General features: G+C 41.8%; 2 non-coding genes and 1 pseudogene across 2 annotated transcripts; all 3 read left to right on the forward strand.

Moving 5' to 3' along the window:
• The window catches only part of LOC138159225 (H/ACA ribonucleoprotein complex subunit DKC1-like), a 20,624-nt pseudogene extending 6,513 nt beyond the window's left edge, over positions 1-14,111 (forward strand).
• On the forward strand, positions 5,316-5,445 carry LOC138159244 (small nucleolar RNA SNORA36 family). The gene has a single exon (XR_011167845.1). It is a non-coding gene; the product is annotated as a small nucleolar RNA SNORA36 family (small nucleolar RNA).
• On the forward strand, positions 12,248-12,379 carry LOC138159247 (small nucleolar RNA SNORA56). The gene has a single exon (XR_011167848.1). It is a non-coding gene; the product is annotated as a small nucleolar RNA SNORA56 (small nucleolar RNA).
• Positions 14,112-14,776: the final 665 nt, after the last annotated feature.

Here is a 14,776-nt window from a genome sequence, read left to right on the forward strand (position 1 = left end):
CATCACCTCACAAACCTTCCTGCTCTTAGGGGGGGAAGATGTTCTAGGGCTACTGCAGAAAGTTTTCATCAAGGACCCAAAGCGGGATCTGTGTAAGTTGAAGTGAAGGTGGTCCAGGTCATGTCCATCCCATGCAAACTGAAGGTCTGGCCAAATGGCCCCCCTCAGTCACTCTGCAATCCTTTCTCCCTTTTCTCTGGAGTTTTGGAACACATCTGGCCATTTCATGTATTTTTTTTCTTTTTGTTCCTGCTTGGTTCCATGTACCATTTCTTGGAAGCCACAACCATCAAAAGAGGTTTAGAACCAGTTATTAGGCTTTACATTTTCTGTCCTACCTGCACATAGAGGAAATATCTGTAATCATAAAGATAAAATAGAGGTAATTATTGGACTTTTTTATCCTGCTTTAAGGATCTACAAACATGAAGGGGAATTCTTCATCAAACCTGAATCTAAAGTAATTCAGCTGGACACATCTCAGTGGCCCTTACTGCTAAAGGTAAGTAATATGAATGTTATACATCAAATAATTGCCTTGTGATTTTATTGGTTGTGTTTTAATTTATTAAATCAGTTTTGTATACAATATAAACTTCAGTTAATTTTGTAAACTGGGTTCCTTTTCTGTATACCTGTAAATTCTAGTGCAAGGCAAATGTGGTTTGTACATCTTATGAAAACAGTTCTCTTTATATCGGTTGACAGTTTTTCACGTCTTCTATAAAACTATGGACAGCTTTTTGTTTTCTTTTCTTTTTTAAAACAAAAACTAGGAGAAGGCACTGTATATTATCTAATTTAAAAGTTAGGCAGTTGAATTTTTCTTTGTACTATATGACTTATGACCTATTAGCTAAAAAGAGATTTGTTCCTTGTGCTGATTTGTTCATAAAGCCTGCCCAGAGAGGCTACACCTATGTCTGCACTCTCAGTGGAGAGCAGCATGAATTTGATAATGTATAATCACCCTTCCCCCTCCCCTTGCCAGAATCAAATAGCGCAAGTTGTATCAGTTATTTAAAGCACTTAATTTCAATTCTCTCCTTCATTGTTTTTAATTTTAAAGTAGTGCCAACTAAGGTTGGGAATCAGTACTGTAGGTAAGAATTTTGAAAACTAAATATCTGGTAGATACCATAGTGTACAAGCCGAAATAGAAAGTTCTCAAACCAAGAGAAATCCATTCAAGAGGTCCACACCATCTGATATCTGCAATGTGATGTGATGGTTCAGAAAAATGGTTTAGACTCCCGTGGTTTTGTTTATTCATTGGATTTTCATGTTGTGGGACCAGTTGGTCTTACTGGTCTAGAAAAGGGTCAGTCAAAAAATTGAGAATTTACTTGTTAATTGAGCTTGATTTGTGTCCTGTCATCGCTTTTTAGAACTTTGAAAAATTAAATGTAAGGACAACCCACTATATTCCCTCCCTTCTGGATCTAACCCTCTCAAGAGAGAAAGTACAGACTATATCAGGTAAGCTGTTTTGCCAGTAGTGACTTTTCATTATCCTTCAGTTCAAACCTTCTTCACACTTCTATTAAAACCATTAAAATAAGTAACATATTTGAAGCAATATCATCCTTCCTGTTTGGGGTGGGGGTGTACTTTTAACCCAAGCAGATGGCCGCAGGGGGGCAATTTGCAGATAAAATCCTGTTATAGCAAAGGGCATGACAAGGTTCTGTATAACAAAAGTATGTCTATGCAGACTGCCTGTGGCATGACACCTGAATTAATATGGTGGCAAGGAATTCTGCTTAACCAGCAGGTACAACATTGTTTCTCCAGTTTCTGATTGGGGATCATTTGCTCAGTAAATGTACCTATTTACATGCTGTTATTACTTCAGGAAGAGAGGGAGAGAGGGGAGCTGTGTGCAGTGAGAGCTTCACAACTCTTGTGCTTCCCACTGAGCAGCAATTACCCCATGGTGATTCTCATCTCTGTGCACCTGAAACATTGCTAAACATACCTGCTCAGCCGTACACAGCACCCTAATACTGCAAGGTGGGCAGGAGACAAGGTTAAACACTTCCTCTGACTTCAGATTCATAGGTCTTGGCCTCCTGGTAGGAGTCAGCCACACAGCACCTGGGAAAGTGCTCTCCAAATGACAAAACCAATCTCCTTATGAGTAATTTGGTCAAGTGGAGTTTGTTATACTGAGATTTTCTTTGTATCGCCAAAGCAATGGCAGACAAGTACCCAAAGCAAGCCAATCAACAATGAGTGCCTTTGGCACTGGTTGTGCACAATGTATGCATTCTACCAATACAGAGATTGGTCAGAAATCGATCGGGCAACCGAAAACGTAGCTTTTTTGCTTGTTCTAGATCGATCATTGAATGCATCCCCCTGATTGTTGTCTGTTCTTGGCACTGTGTGTAAAATAATCTGTCCATCTCTATTCTTTTTTTTTTTATATGTGCTAAACACATTTTTTATACCAACGCCCATTAAGGATAATTGGGTAAAATTGGGAAGTTTGAAGAGACAAGAAGGCAAAAAGTGTTAATAACTGACTGAAGATGAAACAAACCTCCACGAACCTAGTCCAAGTACCAAAACAGAAGGAACGAAAATATGACAATAGCTAGTCATCCTGGTGTGCTGTTATGGTACCAATTTTTTTTAATAGTTCCATGATTTCTTGGCAAATTACAAAGGCATTTTCACACAATTCAGCTAATTTATAAACAAAACTTGAATTTTTTTAAAGCGAAAATGCGATGAACTGAAACAGTCCCCCAAATGATGGCTTATGTGAGTAAAGGGAAATTATGAGAATTGGTGTGAATCAGCCTACAAGGTGAGCTATTGCATCTGTTGTTCCCAGTTATCAAATAATTATTGATAGAAAATCACTTTCTTGCTAAGTTTTTATTACATTTTAGACCAATTTTATTCTTTGTATTTATTTTAAAATCAACATTCTCTTTGGTGCCATTTAATCATAGGCATTTAAAATCATTTAAAGACATTTTGCTTGTGAACTACTGGGATGGGTAGAATTAAATTTGGTAAGATGACCTTTTGGGTGGTAATCTTGAGGGTGCCATACTAGGAAAAGGGGAAAGAAATGGTATACTAATATCTTAATTATAAAAAAAATTTCATTCTAGGACAGGTTTCATTAACCCTGACAAACCCTCCAATCCTTCGTCTCATGAGGTAGTTGCATGGATCAGGCGAATACTCCAGGTTGAGAAGACTGGCCACACTAGTACTTTGGATCCGAGGGTGACTGGCTGTTTAATTGTGTACACAGAATGAGCTACCCGATTGGTCAAATCTCAGCAGAGTGCAGGTATGGCAGTTTGTTTTGAGGCTTTCTAGTCAATGAAATAAGGTGGGAGTTACTTTCACCTTGCCGGCTTGGTGAGAGCTCACAGAACTACTACTTGAGTTGTGTTTTCTTTAACACCTTTCTCTTCTCCTATGTCCCTTGCAAAACTGGGAGAGGAGGTGCTTGGGTATTTGGCCACCCGAGGCCCAGCCCAAAGTAGTTATCTACACCACACACCTCATTGTCCTTCTCTTTTCAGGCAAAGAGTATGTGGGAGTTATCTGACTACACAATGCTAGTGAAAGCAAGGTTCAGCTTTCCAGGGTAAGGCTCCCTGGGTATTAACTGCTGTCACTGGAAAATATTGGGGGCAGGTCCCTTTTTCTGATTTAAGAATTGAACTGCCTGCAGCTCTCTCAAGGCTGTTGGGAGCTCTCCTGAGCTTCATTATTTTGCATTCTTTCTTTTTCCTTCAGTGAAATGCAGTTTCCTCAAAGGCAAGTGTCCATTCATTTGGCCTAGTGCCTAATCACCTATTGGTGCTTTACTAATATTTTTGCAATGGTGTCGATAAAATTCAGATTTTGTTTCATTTCTCTGGCTGTGGCTGTTACTTGGGAATAGTTTGTATATGTTGCAGCTGTGTCTCTTAACTTTCACCAGACAGTGCACATGGCTACATTGTCTCTCTTGGTGTATGGCTTGTCTAATTGGCCTTTCTGGGCCCTCTCAAACTCTCCTAAGGTTTCCTGGGGATTGCTTTATACTGTCTTAGATATGGAACAGGACATGGCTGTATTGCAGTAGCAAAGATTGTTTGGGCATTTGATTGCTATTGTAAAGCTGTCAGTTTTTTACTTTGTTTTTCTTAATGATATACAGGTAAACAATATTTTTTTTAAAATATGTGTATGAATAAACATTTGAACTCACAACCTTGAATTGTGTAGTGTAGATGAGGTAAAACTCTTTCAAGGAGAGTATGGTACTTTTAACTTGCTATGCAAGTGACTTGGTATTTCTTTGTCCCCATGATATGTTGTCATTTCCGCCCCCTCCCCCCCATCCTAATAAATGGACTTTTTCCTCCCCTCTCTTCCAATATAATAGATTTAGCAACTTGTCATTAAATTCCTAGTCTAAAATGGAGTCTTTCATATGTGCTTAAGGGAACATCTTGACTTGAGGAGGGATGGGGGAAAGTACTCCAAATGGGTGCTTGTTAATAAGTCTGTGTGAGAGCATCGATCCCTATTTGAAGCTTGGTTCTTAATGGGATTGTCTTAAGATGTCTCAAAGTTTAGAAAGGAGCTTAACCTTTTTTCAAGGATGCTACAAATTATAATCAACCTTTTGGATGCAGGGATTTAAAACTTTTGGGCCTTGCCCCTTAAATTTAAAGAACTTTTCTGTATTGTCTTAGGTGGTGTGTATTATACTTAAAAATGTATTTTCTTTCAAGGCATTGGAGACTTTGACAGGCACTCTATTCCAGCGACCACCTCTCATTGCTGCTGTCAAGCGACAACTCTGAGTCAGAACTATCTATGAGAGCAAGATGTTAGAATATGACCCTGAAAAAAGATTAGGTACATCAGATATAACTGGTTTGAGAAAAATTTATTAGAATACCAGAGGGGCCGTATCATTCCTTCCAATCTATTATCTTGAAATTCTCATTTGCAGTTGGAAATAGTGGGGAAGCACAAGTGTGAGCATATAATGCAGAGATGACCAAGCACGTTGGATTATGGACTTTTAAAAATCTGTTTTCCTCATCTGTGTATTAGATATCTTCTGGGTGAGTTGTGACGCTGGAACATACATTCGAACATTTTGTGTCCATGTTGGTTTGTTGCTTGGAGTTGGTGGTCAGATGCAAGAACTTCACCGGATCTGCTCTAGAGTCATGGGGGAGAAGGAATGGTTCAGATGTTAGAGAACTCTTAGTGCTCCCAGATTTTAGATAGGACTGCTCAATCCGCACTCATCTCCCAAGACAAAATACTCAGAGGTTGTAAATATCCAAAGCGTTGAGTTCAGGACAGGGAAGCTTCCCTGTTCTGTCAATTAACTTTGGAACATTAAGGTCCGGCAGGGAGAAATGAGGATGGAAAAGAACTTCTGTCCTTTTTGTCACCCAGCCTACAATCTGTTCCTGTGTGTCCTGGCATTTTCCTTAGTGTCAGGAGGATGCCTTCTAGTCCTAAGGTAACAGTCCAGGGGCAGGGTCCAGCTGGGACTTTTGTTTCAGGAAATACCCTGGAACACTTTGCTACTATCGCTGAGGATTTGTGCTGTTTTACAATATGTGTAGGTAAGTATTTTTTTTTAAAGTTCACAAGAATGGAAGAATGTCTTTGAGATAGATATTGCTTAAAGAATTTAGTGGGTGTGTGAGATGACTGCAAAATTGTAATTCATGAAGGGTTTTTGGTGTTGTTTTTTTTTTACATTTGCTGAATGAAATGCTTTTGGTACAAGTGGGTAAGCTAGAATTTCTGGGTTCAGTCCAGAACCAGGGGGTGGGGCATAATATTTATCATCACCTTATTCCTTGCAGGACCACATGGTGACCATGCATGACGTGTTAGATGCTCAATGGCAGTATGACAATTACAAAGATGAGGGTTACTCTTGTCAGGTTATTTATCCTCTGGAGAAGCTGTTGACATCCCACAGATGGCTGGTCATGAAGGACAGTGCGGTATGTTCTACTTCTTCACAGGAAAAAAAGTATGACTTGTCTATGGTTAGGGCTGCTGGGTACTGGTGGGCCAGATAAGAGGTGCCACACAAACCACCCACAATGGAGCAGGGGGAAAAACAAAACAACAGCTGGGTAAGGAGAAAGGCATGAAATCTAGTGTAACAAGAAAAAGGCAGAAAGTTGTTACCCTGACTGAACCTCTCCAGCCCTCTAACCTTCAATAAAGGCTGATTAAGCTTCTTTGCTTGTCAAATCTTTAGGAATGTTCCATATCAGAGGTTATACCTGAGAAGTGGTGGCTCTTATGGTAGCTGAATCTGACCTTTGAACTGTTGTGGTTCCCCACCCCCAGCCAGAATCTGCTTTAGTTCATATCATAACTGAAGCAATAAGACCTGGACCTGTGATTTTTCCTGGGTGATAAAACTCTACCATTCAGCAGTATGCACCTTCTCTTAACTTTGGTCTGAGAAAGTTGCCTGGATCATTAAACTTATAAATAACTTAGTGAGGATCACCTAACTGTGGTGGGCCTTAAACTCAGGTCTTCTAGAGTCTGAGGTCAGCTTCTTTATCCACTGTACTACACTATCTCTTGTGGAAAAAACATGTCGATAGCAAAGGAGAATTAAGAAATGAAGCCTGGGACCACTTTTTTAAAAGGGAGGGGTAGTGTGTGTTGGATTCCTTGATCTCCTACCATGTTGGATGGCATGATTACTGGCCTCCTTCAGACACTGGTTGTGTACTAGACAAAGCATTCACCTCTTAGCCTTATTTCCCTCATCTGTGAAATAGAAATAATAACATCTGCTTCACAAGGTTGTTGTGAAGCTCAAATTGAGATGTGTATGCAAAATGCCTTGTAAGCATAAAAGAATTACATATAAATGCACCCTATGATTAATTAAGTATTCTCTGGTGTGGCCTTGTTCTGTTGGAGTTCAGTGACCAGAGAAGCAGGGCCTGGATTCATGTACAGTGCCCACAGGATGAGTAGAGAGAGGAGAGGGCACAGTGACCTCTCTGGGACAATAAAAAAAGATGAGGAGTGGGACAGAATGAGTGCTTTGGATGGAGCCTGATGAGTCATGTGCCAAGTTGAGAAAGCCTCTACTAACATACCTTCCACAACAACATACCTTCCACAACATCACTGATGAATGGTCACCCAGTCTCTATTTGGAACCTTCTGGTGTTGGGGGAGGGGGAAGTGTTGCTGTGCACTTTGAGGGGTTTCTGATTATTCATTTATCCTCATGTGGAGCCACACTTGGCTACTTCACCTTCCCTGGTCACAGCCTCTTAATTAGAAGGCCCTGGAAGCAGAAAAGCTTAAAAACTTGGAATCATCAACATATTTTAGTGTTGGAAGAGAGCTTGAAGGACAAGTCTAAACTGGAGATTTCATAGTCTTGAGGTCACCTGGCTGCTTTTAAAGCAAGTCTAAGGGACCAGTGAGAAAATTGTTGCTTTACGAAAGCAGTGGAGCCACAAGGTAGAGTTGGGAGAGGGCTAGATTTGGAGTCTGAAGTTGTTACCTGTCAGTTAGGACCTTGGGCCCACCTATTCCGAGGCCTCAATTTTTTTGTCTGTCCAAAGGGATTGGGTTTTGGGGTCTAAAGTTCTTCAGAGCTCTAAATCAGATCACTAAGGTCTTAGGATACAGTAGTAGATCCTAAAGGTTTCAATTGTTGACTGGCTGCATAGCTAACTAGGACCAAAGTAAAATTGATAAGAATGTCATGGTGGAGGGGATGTTAAGTGTTCTGGGTCTGGGGGGAAATGAAATGCCTAAGTGGAGAGAGGGTTCTGGGCCTAGTCAGAAGGCCTGACTCTGTCGCTTTTTTTTTGTTCCATGGGTGGGCAACCTTGGGTTTTAGGCTCTGAGTTTCAGTCTCTTCACCTGTAAAATGCAGCTAATTTTGACATGTGGGCCATTATGACATTGAACTAAAGCCCAAATGAAGAGCTTAAGAGTTGAAGAGAGAAATTGTATGTGTATTTGGGTGGGGGGGGGTGATGAGGGTAAAAAAGCAAAACACCTTCAGACTTTGGAGGAAAGCTGTGTGGGAGGGGTTGGGAATTGGGGTTAGGAAGAAAACCAGGAAAATCCAGGTCTAAAGATAAAAAGAAACCTAGGGGCTAGGTAGGCTAGGCGTCCTCAGTCCTTGGGTGTTAGAGGCATCTGGTCTAACGATCTCTGAGGAAGGTAAGTACTACCCTCCAACTCCAGCCCTACTTCTAACTCTAGAAGGAGGCCATAGTGTGGCACAGTTGAGGGTTGGGTCTTCAGATTGATAGTTCCCCAGGTCCAACAGGGAGGGAGATGTTTGCTTTCCATTCAAGAGCTGGCCTTGGAGCCAGGAAAACCTGAACTTGAATAATTTTTTTTTTTTGACACATACTGACTGACTGACTGACTATGCCTTGGGAAACTTGAAAGGCTAGAAGTTGCAGAACATTTGTTGATAATGCATTGGTATGGAGAGTTGCCTCTAAGAAGTCTGATCCAGAGGGGAAAACATCAAAACATTTTATTCTGAAGTTTGGGGAGGAACCCGGGGTTCTTTTTCATCTCTCAATTCCTTTCTACAGGTTAATGCCATCTGTTATGGAGCACGCGGTTCTGTGCTATGAGAATGGCATTGACGTCAGTCAGGAGGTTGTAGTCATCACTACCAAAGGGGAAGCCATTTGTGTGGGTAAGAGATGGAAGAACTTTGGCACTAAGTTAAGCAGTCCCAAGGGAACTGGGAAAAAAGTTAGCAAAAGGCCATTTCCAACTCTTCAACTCCACCAGATTTCAGTTACATTGGACATTCCCTTTATGCTGATGGAGTCTAGTAGAGGCAAAGAAAGGATTGGGAGCTTGTAGCACTTTCACTGAGCTGTTTTTCCTTCCTTACTTGTTTCTTCTGCTAAGGCCCCCTTTACCCACTGAAGAGCAGAGCACCTGGCATCTTCCTCTTTCCAGCTCTTAGCACTGTTTCCAGTGGTGGTGATTTGGGGAGAGTTGAAGTGTAAGGAATGATTCTTGGTCAAAACAGTAGGCCTGTGAAGTCTGCAGTCCAATTCTTTTGCTAAGACTAGTGCCAGAAAAAGTATCTGGTTAATATGAGTGGTTTGTGTAGAGATTTCTTTGTAGCCAGAAATACAATTATACAGAACTCTTCAGTGGGTATTGCATCCTTGATGTTCTACTCTCATACTGCTGTTGGGGAAAAGTGGGTTTTCCCTGCATGTGAAATGATTACATTTCGCCATTCTCTGAGTGCTGCACTGCCTGCACATGAGTTCTGTTGTGATTTCTCTTTGCCATGTAGTGTCCATTCTTTTCATATTACTGTGCTCTTCGTGTATGAGGGGGGCTCCTGCTTGTAGGCAGAGGGTGATGTCAGTAGGCATGGACCCCACTATCCATTGAGGTTTCAAGTACAGATGAAAAATGGAAATCTGATCACAGTGAACATCAAATGTAGTGATGGGCTTTGGCAGAGCTTCGGGAAATATTTTCTGTCAGAGTATTGGTGACCTGTTACAATTGAGGTGCCAGTGACCTTGGGCTTACTTGACAATATACTTGACAAATGATTTGGGATCATTTGAATAGAAACTGAGTGACAGAATCCGAGGGTTTGCCTCTGAGTGTGTCCTCTGTGTGATTCTGTATTGTGTGATGGACACCTCAGAAACAGGCAAACTGCACATATGGGCTTGATTTACCATTTGGATTGTCCAGTCCTAAGAAAGTGATGGGGAAAATGATAATAAAGATAAAAAAACTGGTTGTTAAGACATTTACTAGGACAACCCTGATCCTCTGCATGTTTTCATAAGGATTTTTTTTTCTTCATTGAACTATGGAGTAAGTAGATCTGGTGGGTGTTCCTTTCCCCTCCCCCCGCTCTTATTTATTTCTACTTTGTGCAGTTATTGCCTTGATGACTACGGCAGTCATCTCTACCTGTGACTTTGATATAGTGGCCAAGATTAAGAGAGTGATCCTTGAGAGAGACACTTATCCTCGGAAATGGGGTCTGGGCCCAAAGGTGAGTTGAATCTGACAGTGGATTAAGTGTCATTCTTTTCTGTCCTTCATTATTATAGGATACTGACAGCTATAGTATTCCTTTGGTGGCAGGGTTTGAAAAAAAATAGTGATTTCTTTGGGAAAGCGTTGCAGGAGTAAGTTCTGGCCATTATATATTGAACAACATGCCATGGGGTACAGACTCCCTGAAAGCTCAGCTTAATGACCAAGACTTTGGTAGGAGAAAGGTTGTACCCGTATTTATCTGGGACTTTGCTTGGCTTCCTGGTTTGTTTGTTTGTTTGTTTTTTAATGGGATTTGTTGCTTTGGTGGGGGTCATGGAGTAGGACTGGGTGAAGGATGGCCAATGTTTGATACCTGCTGAGAAGAACTTGGCGCTGTCCATAATTATGCCCTCCTCGAAGAGAAAGTAACTGTACCTGGTGTTAGCTACACTGGCCAGCTTGTTACTGTGTAGCCAGAATCTGATAGCACACAGGCAAGAATCCTTTGTTAGATCAGCTTTATGTATAGAAATGCAACACCATGCCAATTTACTCTGGCAGCTTGTGGTTTTTATTTGTGTACTTGCTTTGAAGTACCTCCATTTTCTTGGCAGTGACTACTTACTAATGACTCAGAATAGGATCTGGTTGTGTTTAGCCAAATCTATTGGAAGTTATCTAGATAGGGGAGAAAAGTTACAGCTGCCTTTCAGAATCACATCTTCAGTCTCTGTCTTGTTCTGTGCTGCCTACAAACAGGCTCACATCTTTCCTCATCTTCCAGAGTCTCCCTTTCCATTATCGGCTTATGTCTCTTCTGCTCTTTGCAGGTAAACTCCTTGAAAAAGGTGGTCCACAACAGGTGCCTCCGCTTCCTCTCATCTCTTGTCTTAACCCCTTACTCTCCAGCTTCCAACCAAGTTACCAATGGTCTCATAATTGCCAAATACAGATGTCTTTTCTCTGTCCTCATTCTTCCTGACCTGGTGCAGGACTCATTCCCTCATGCTTGGACTACTGAAATAACTGTGTGTGTGTTGGGGGGGAGGAAGTAAGGGGGGGAACAGCCTGCCTGCCTTAAGTCTCTCCACACTCCAGTCTACCCTACATTTAGTTACTTAAGTGATTTTCCTAAGGTGCAGGTCTGGTTTTGTTACTTCCTTTTTTTCCCCCTTGGCTTCTTTTTTTGCCTCTAGGATCAGAAACAAAAAGCTCTGCTTACCATTCAGAGCCCCTTCCTACCTGTCCAGTCTTCTTTACTTCCCACTGTATACTTTTTGATCCAGTGACAGCTGACACCCTAGACAAGGCCTACCATCTCTTGGCTCTGGGCATTCTCTCTGCCTCTCCCACCTTTCTTATTTTTCTTCTTCTTATTATTATTATTTTGCTTTTTGGAGGGCAACTTGGGGTTAAGTGACTTGCCCAAGGTCACACAGCTAAGTTTTTTGTGTTAAATGTCTGAGGCCAGACTTGAATTCAGGTCCTCCTGACTCCAGGGCCAGTGCTCTATTCACTGTACCACCTAGCTGCCCCCCCCCATTTTTCTTTCAAGAGACTGCAGGCTATAGTAGAAAGTGCTTTGTACCAGGAGGTCTATCTTTAGCTTTGTAGTTTTGGCCAGGTTACAACCTCTCAGCTTGTTTGCTAGCTGTCAAAGGGAGGGTGTTACCTGCTCTGCTTGCTGTTGCTCTGAGACTCAAAGGAGATAAAATCTGTTAGATGCTAACAAAGTTCAGATTTTTAAAATTCACATGATATTGGCTTCATTTAAGCAGTCCAGAATTGCTTGTGTTAGGCTTGTTTTCTCATAATTGTGAAAATTGACTTTTTGTTTCTTCATGAGGCAAGTCAAAAGAAGATGATAATCAAGCAAGGACTTCTGGATAAGCACGGAAAGTCCAATGACAGCACACCCATGGCTTGGAAGGATGACTGTGTGGACTATAGGTGATTGGCAGCCTTTGGGCTCTGGGGATGGCACTAGCTACCAGCTTAGTCTTAGAAGCATTATCGAAACTTTGGTGACTAGTATGCTCAATCATAAAGCGGGGCTTACAAATAGAAATGGGCTAGTGATGCTGCTTAACCAGATAAAATAGTCTCAGCTCAGGGAGACTGCTGGGTACTGTGGGTTCTCTTAGCAAATGCTGATAGAAGGGTGGTGTGGGGAAACAGCTATTTAGTATTTGTTGAGTTACCCATAAAGCAAACAGTTATCCCTTTTTAGTCTACCCCTTGTGACTTTAGGGGAAGTCAGTCTGCAAATTTAAATGGTGAGCTGTTTCTGTCCAGCATCACAGTGTGTAGATGGTGGCTTCAGCCTTACCAAACATCACCAGGTACTCCAGGACTTGGAAGTACCACTGAAGGGGGGGAAGGACAGTGGCAGGGAATTGGGCTTCAAGGACACTGCTTCCTCTCTTTCAGTGTAAGTGTCAAAAAAGAACTAGTGGCAGTCCCGGTAGAACCCATGAAGACAGTAAAGACAAGGAAGGTGACTAATATATTCTTGGCTCTTCATTTAAACCCCCTGTGGGCACACTTGGGAAGCACCAGGCTGTAACCTCTAGCAGTGGGTGGGACTTTTCAATAAATAAATTTCAATAGCAATAAATCAACTCAAAATGCAAAATGGTTGGATCAGCTGACAGTGTTAATATTAGGAAGGAGTCATTCACAGAGCAAAAGTCTAGTATTAAAGGAGCCTAAACAGGAAAGCAGCCAAACTAAGGAAGGCTTTGCATGTCTGACACGTTCAAGAATCTGGTCACACAGAAAATGTCAGTGAGATAGGAATTGCTGGAGGATCTGGTAATGGGGGGGATGAATTCCAGGGGTTAGTGATGGGTAGTCAGCACATTGGGCTGATCACCTGGACTAGTGGTTGGTTCTGGCCATTTAATCACTTCCCTCACAGAAAATGCTGTAGGTATAAAGGACTATACAGGTGTTTTCTAACTCTCTTTGTAACACCACATTTTTGTTGAGTAGGAGGGTTCCTTTTGGTTCATTCTCTTCAACTTAATTGTTCTTCCTGGTAACTTTAAATGTAAGTTTAACTTTTGTTTGTTTTTGCAATAGCAGAAACAAGAAGGGGAGAGTGAAGACGAAGAGGAGGTGAGTATAGTGGTTATAGTGATTATGGAGATTATAGTGAGAATGGTGAAGAGGATGAAGAAAGCAACGAGGAGGAAGAAGGCAGTGAAGATGAAGAGGCCAGTGAGGGGGGTGCAGCTGGCAAAGTAGAGGAAGAAGAGGAGGAAGTGGCGGTGGTGGGAGAAGATAGTGATGGAGAAGGTGTTGAAGAGGAAGATGCTGTTGAGGAAAATGATGGTGATGATGAAGATGAAGAAGGCGAAGCCTTTGTTCCTCAACAGGAAGTAAGCAAAAAAGGGAAGAAAAAGAAAATCAAAAAAGAGAAGAAGGCTAAAATTGTGGTAGAGAGAACAAGCAAATCAAAGGATCCAGACAAGTGAAAAGAAGTGATACTGCATTGGTTTGTGCCCTGGCATGAGTCTAACCTGAGAGCTATTTTGACCAAGTTACACCATTATAACTAGAATATTCAAACTATTGCTAATCGAATCATGCTGAAGCACACCAACACTTGGTCCATTGGATGGGTTCCAAATTTGAGACTGGCAGAGTGTTCACTGTGTCATTGCCCTGCCATTGTGTAACCAACTAAACTTTCTTGACTTCCCTTTAGGGGACAGAGAGCACAAGAAGAAAAAGAAGAAAGCCAGACTAATGGCCAAGGATTCTGGGTAGTGAGTGTCCTGCTTGGGAGAGATGGTGGAAACCTTAACCAAGAATAAAACTGACTCTCCACAGCAGTATGGGAAATGACAATGCAGCTGAAGGAGTGGTGGTCAGTGGCGTGCCATTGACCCTGCTAATGGGGATATACTGTGGGCTTCTGTGGTGTGGGGATAGGGTAATCCCATCTTGTCCTGTTTTGAGGATATTTGCAAGGGCATGGGTGAGAAATATATGCAAAACTGCTGGTCAGAGTAGCAGATTCCGTACTGTAGCTTCCATTTAGAGCAGCAGGTGGCCATGCTTCCCACATATACCACCTAGTAGCTGTCTGCAGCTGTTCTTTCTAATTTGCTGGTGTTTTATCTGTTTTACATCATGAAGAGAATGTGTTGAGAACTGGTCTTTTTTCCTTCTTTTCCTTTGATGAAAAGTCAGGAAACATGTTTTGCACAGGACAGAAGCCTTATTGATAGATGGGGTTAGCTGTATAGTGTAGGTTGTGGTCATGCAAAAAACCTGTCTAAAGAGGCTGAGCTAAGTCACTTTCTCTTCTCTTCAAACCCACCTCCTGACCTGGAATGTGCTTCTTCCCTCAATACAGTATGTTGTAAATTGTTGAGCCTTTGGGGAAAAGGGCTCTTGGAAAAGTTTACTCCTCCTGTTCCAAATCTTCGGAGCCACCTTTGACCCCAGATACTGGAGACAGGTGTTTGCAATGGAGTTGGAACCGTCCTGACCCTGTATGTACTTGTGTGGCTGGTAGAAACACACATGTCCATCTGCACCCATTCCCCCCTCCCTCCAACTAGTTCAGGGGAGTGTGGGGTTGGCTGTTAATGGCTGTCTTATGTAGGGGAGGAGAAAAGTTGTAGTTTTTATTTACTTTTTATTAAAAATAATAAAACAGAAGTAGTTTTTAAGGATTCTTGCTTTTTTTAATGTAGCATGCTTGGCGTGACTCTATGCTTGG

Source organism: Petaurus breviceps, unplaced genomic scaffold, assembly GCF_028583685.1.
Source record: "Petaurus breviceps papuanus isolate PSGF00001 unplaced genomic scaffold, PetGlider_PUasm1.0 175, whole genome shotgun sequence".
Lineage (NCBI taxonomy): Eukaryota > Metazoa > Chordata > Mammalia > Diprotodontia > Petauridae > Petaurus > Petaurus breviceps.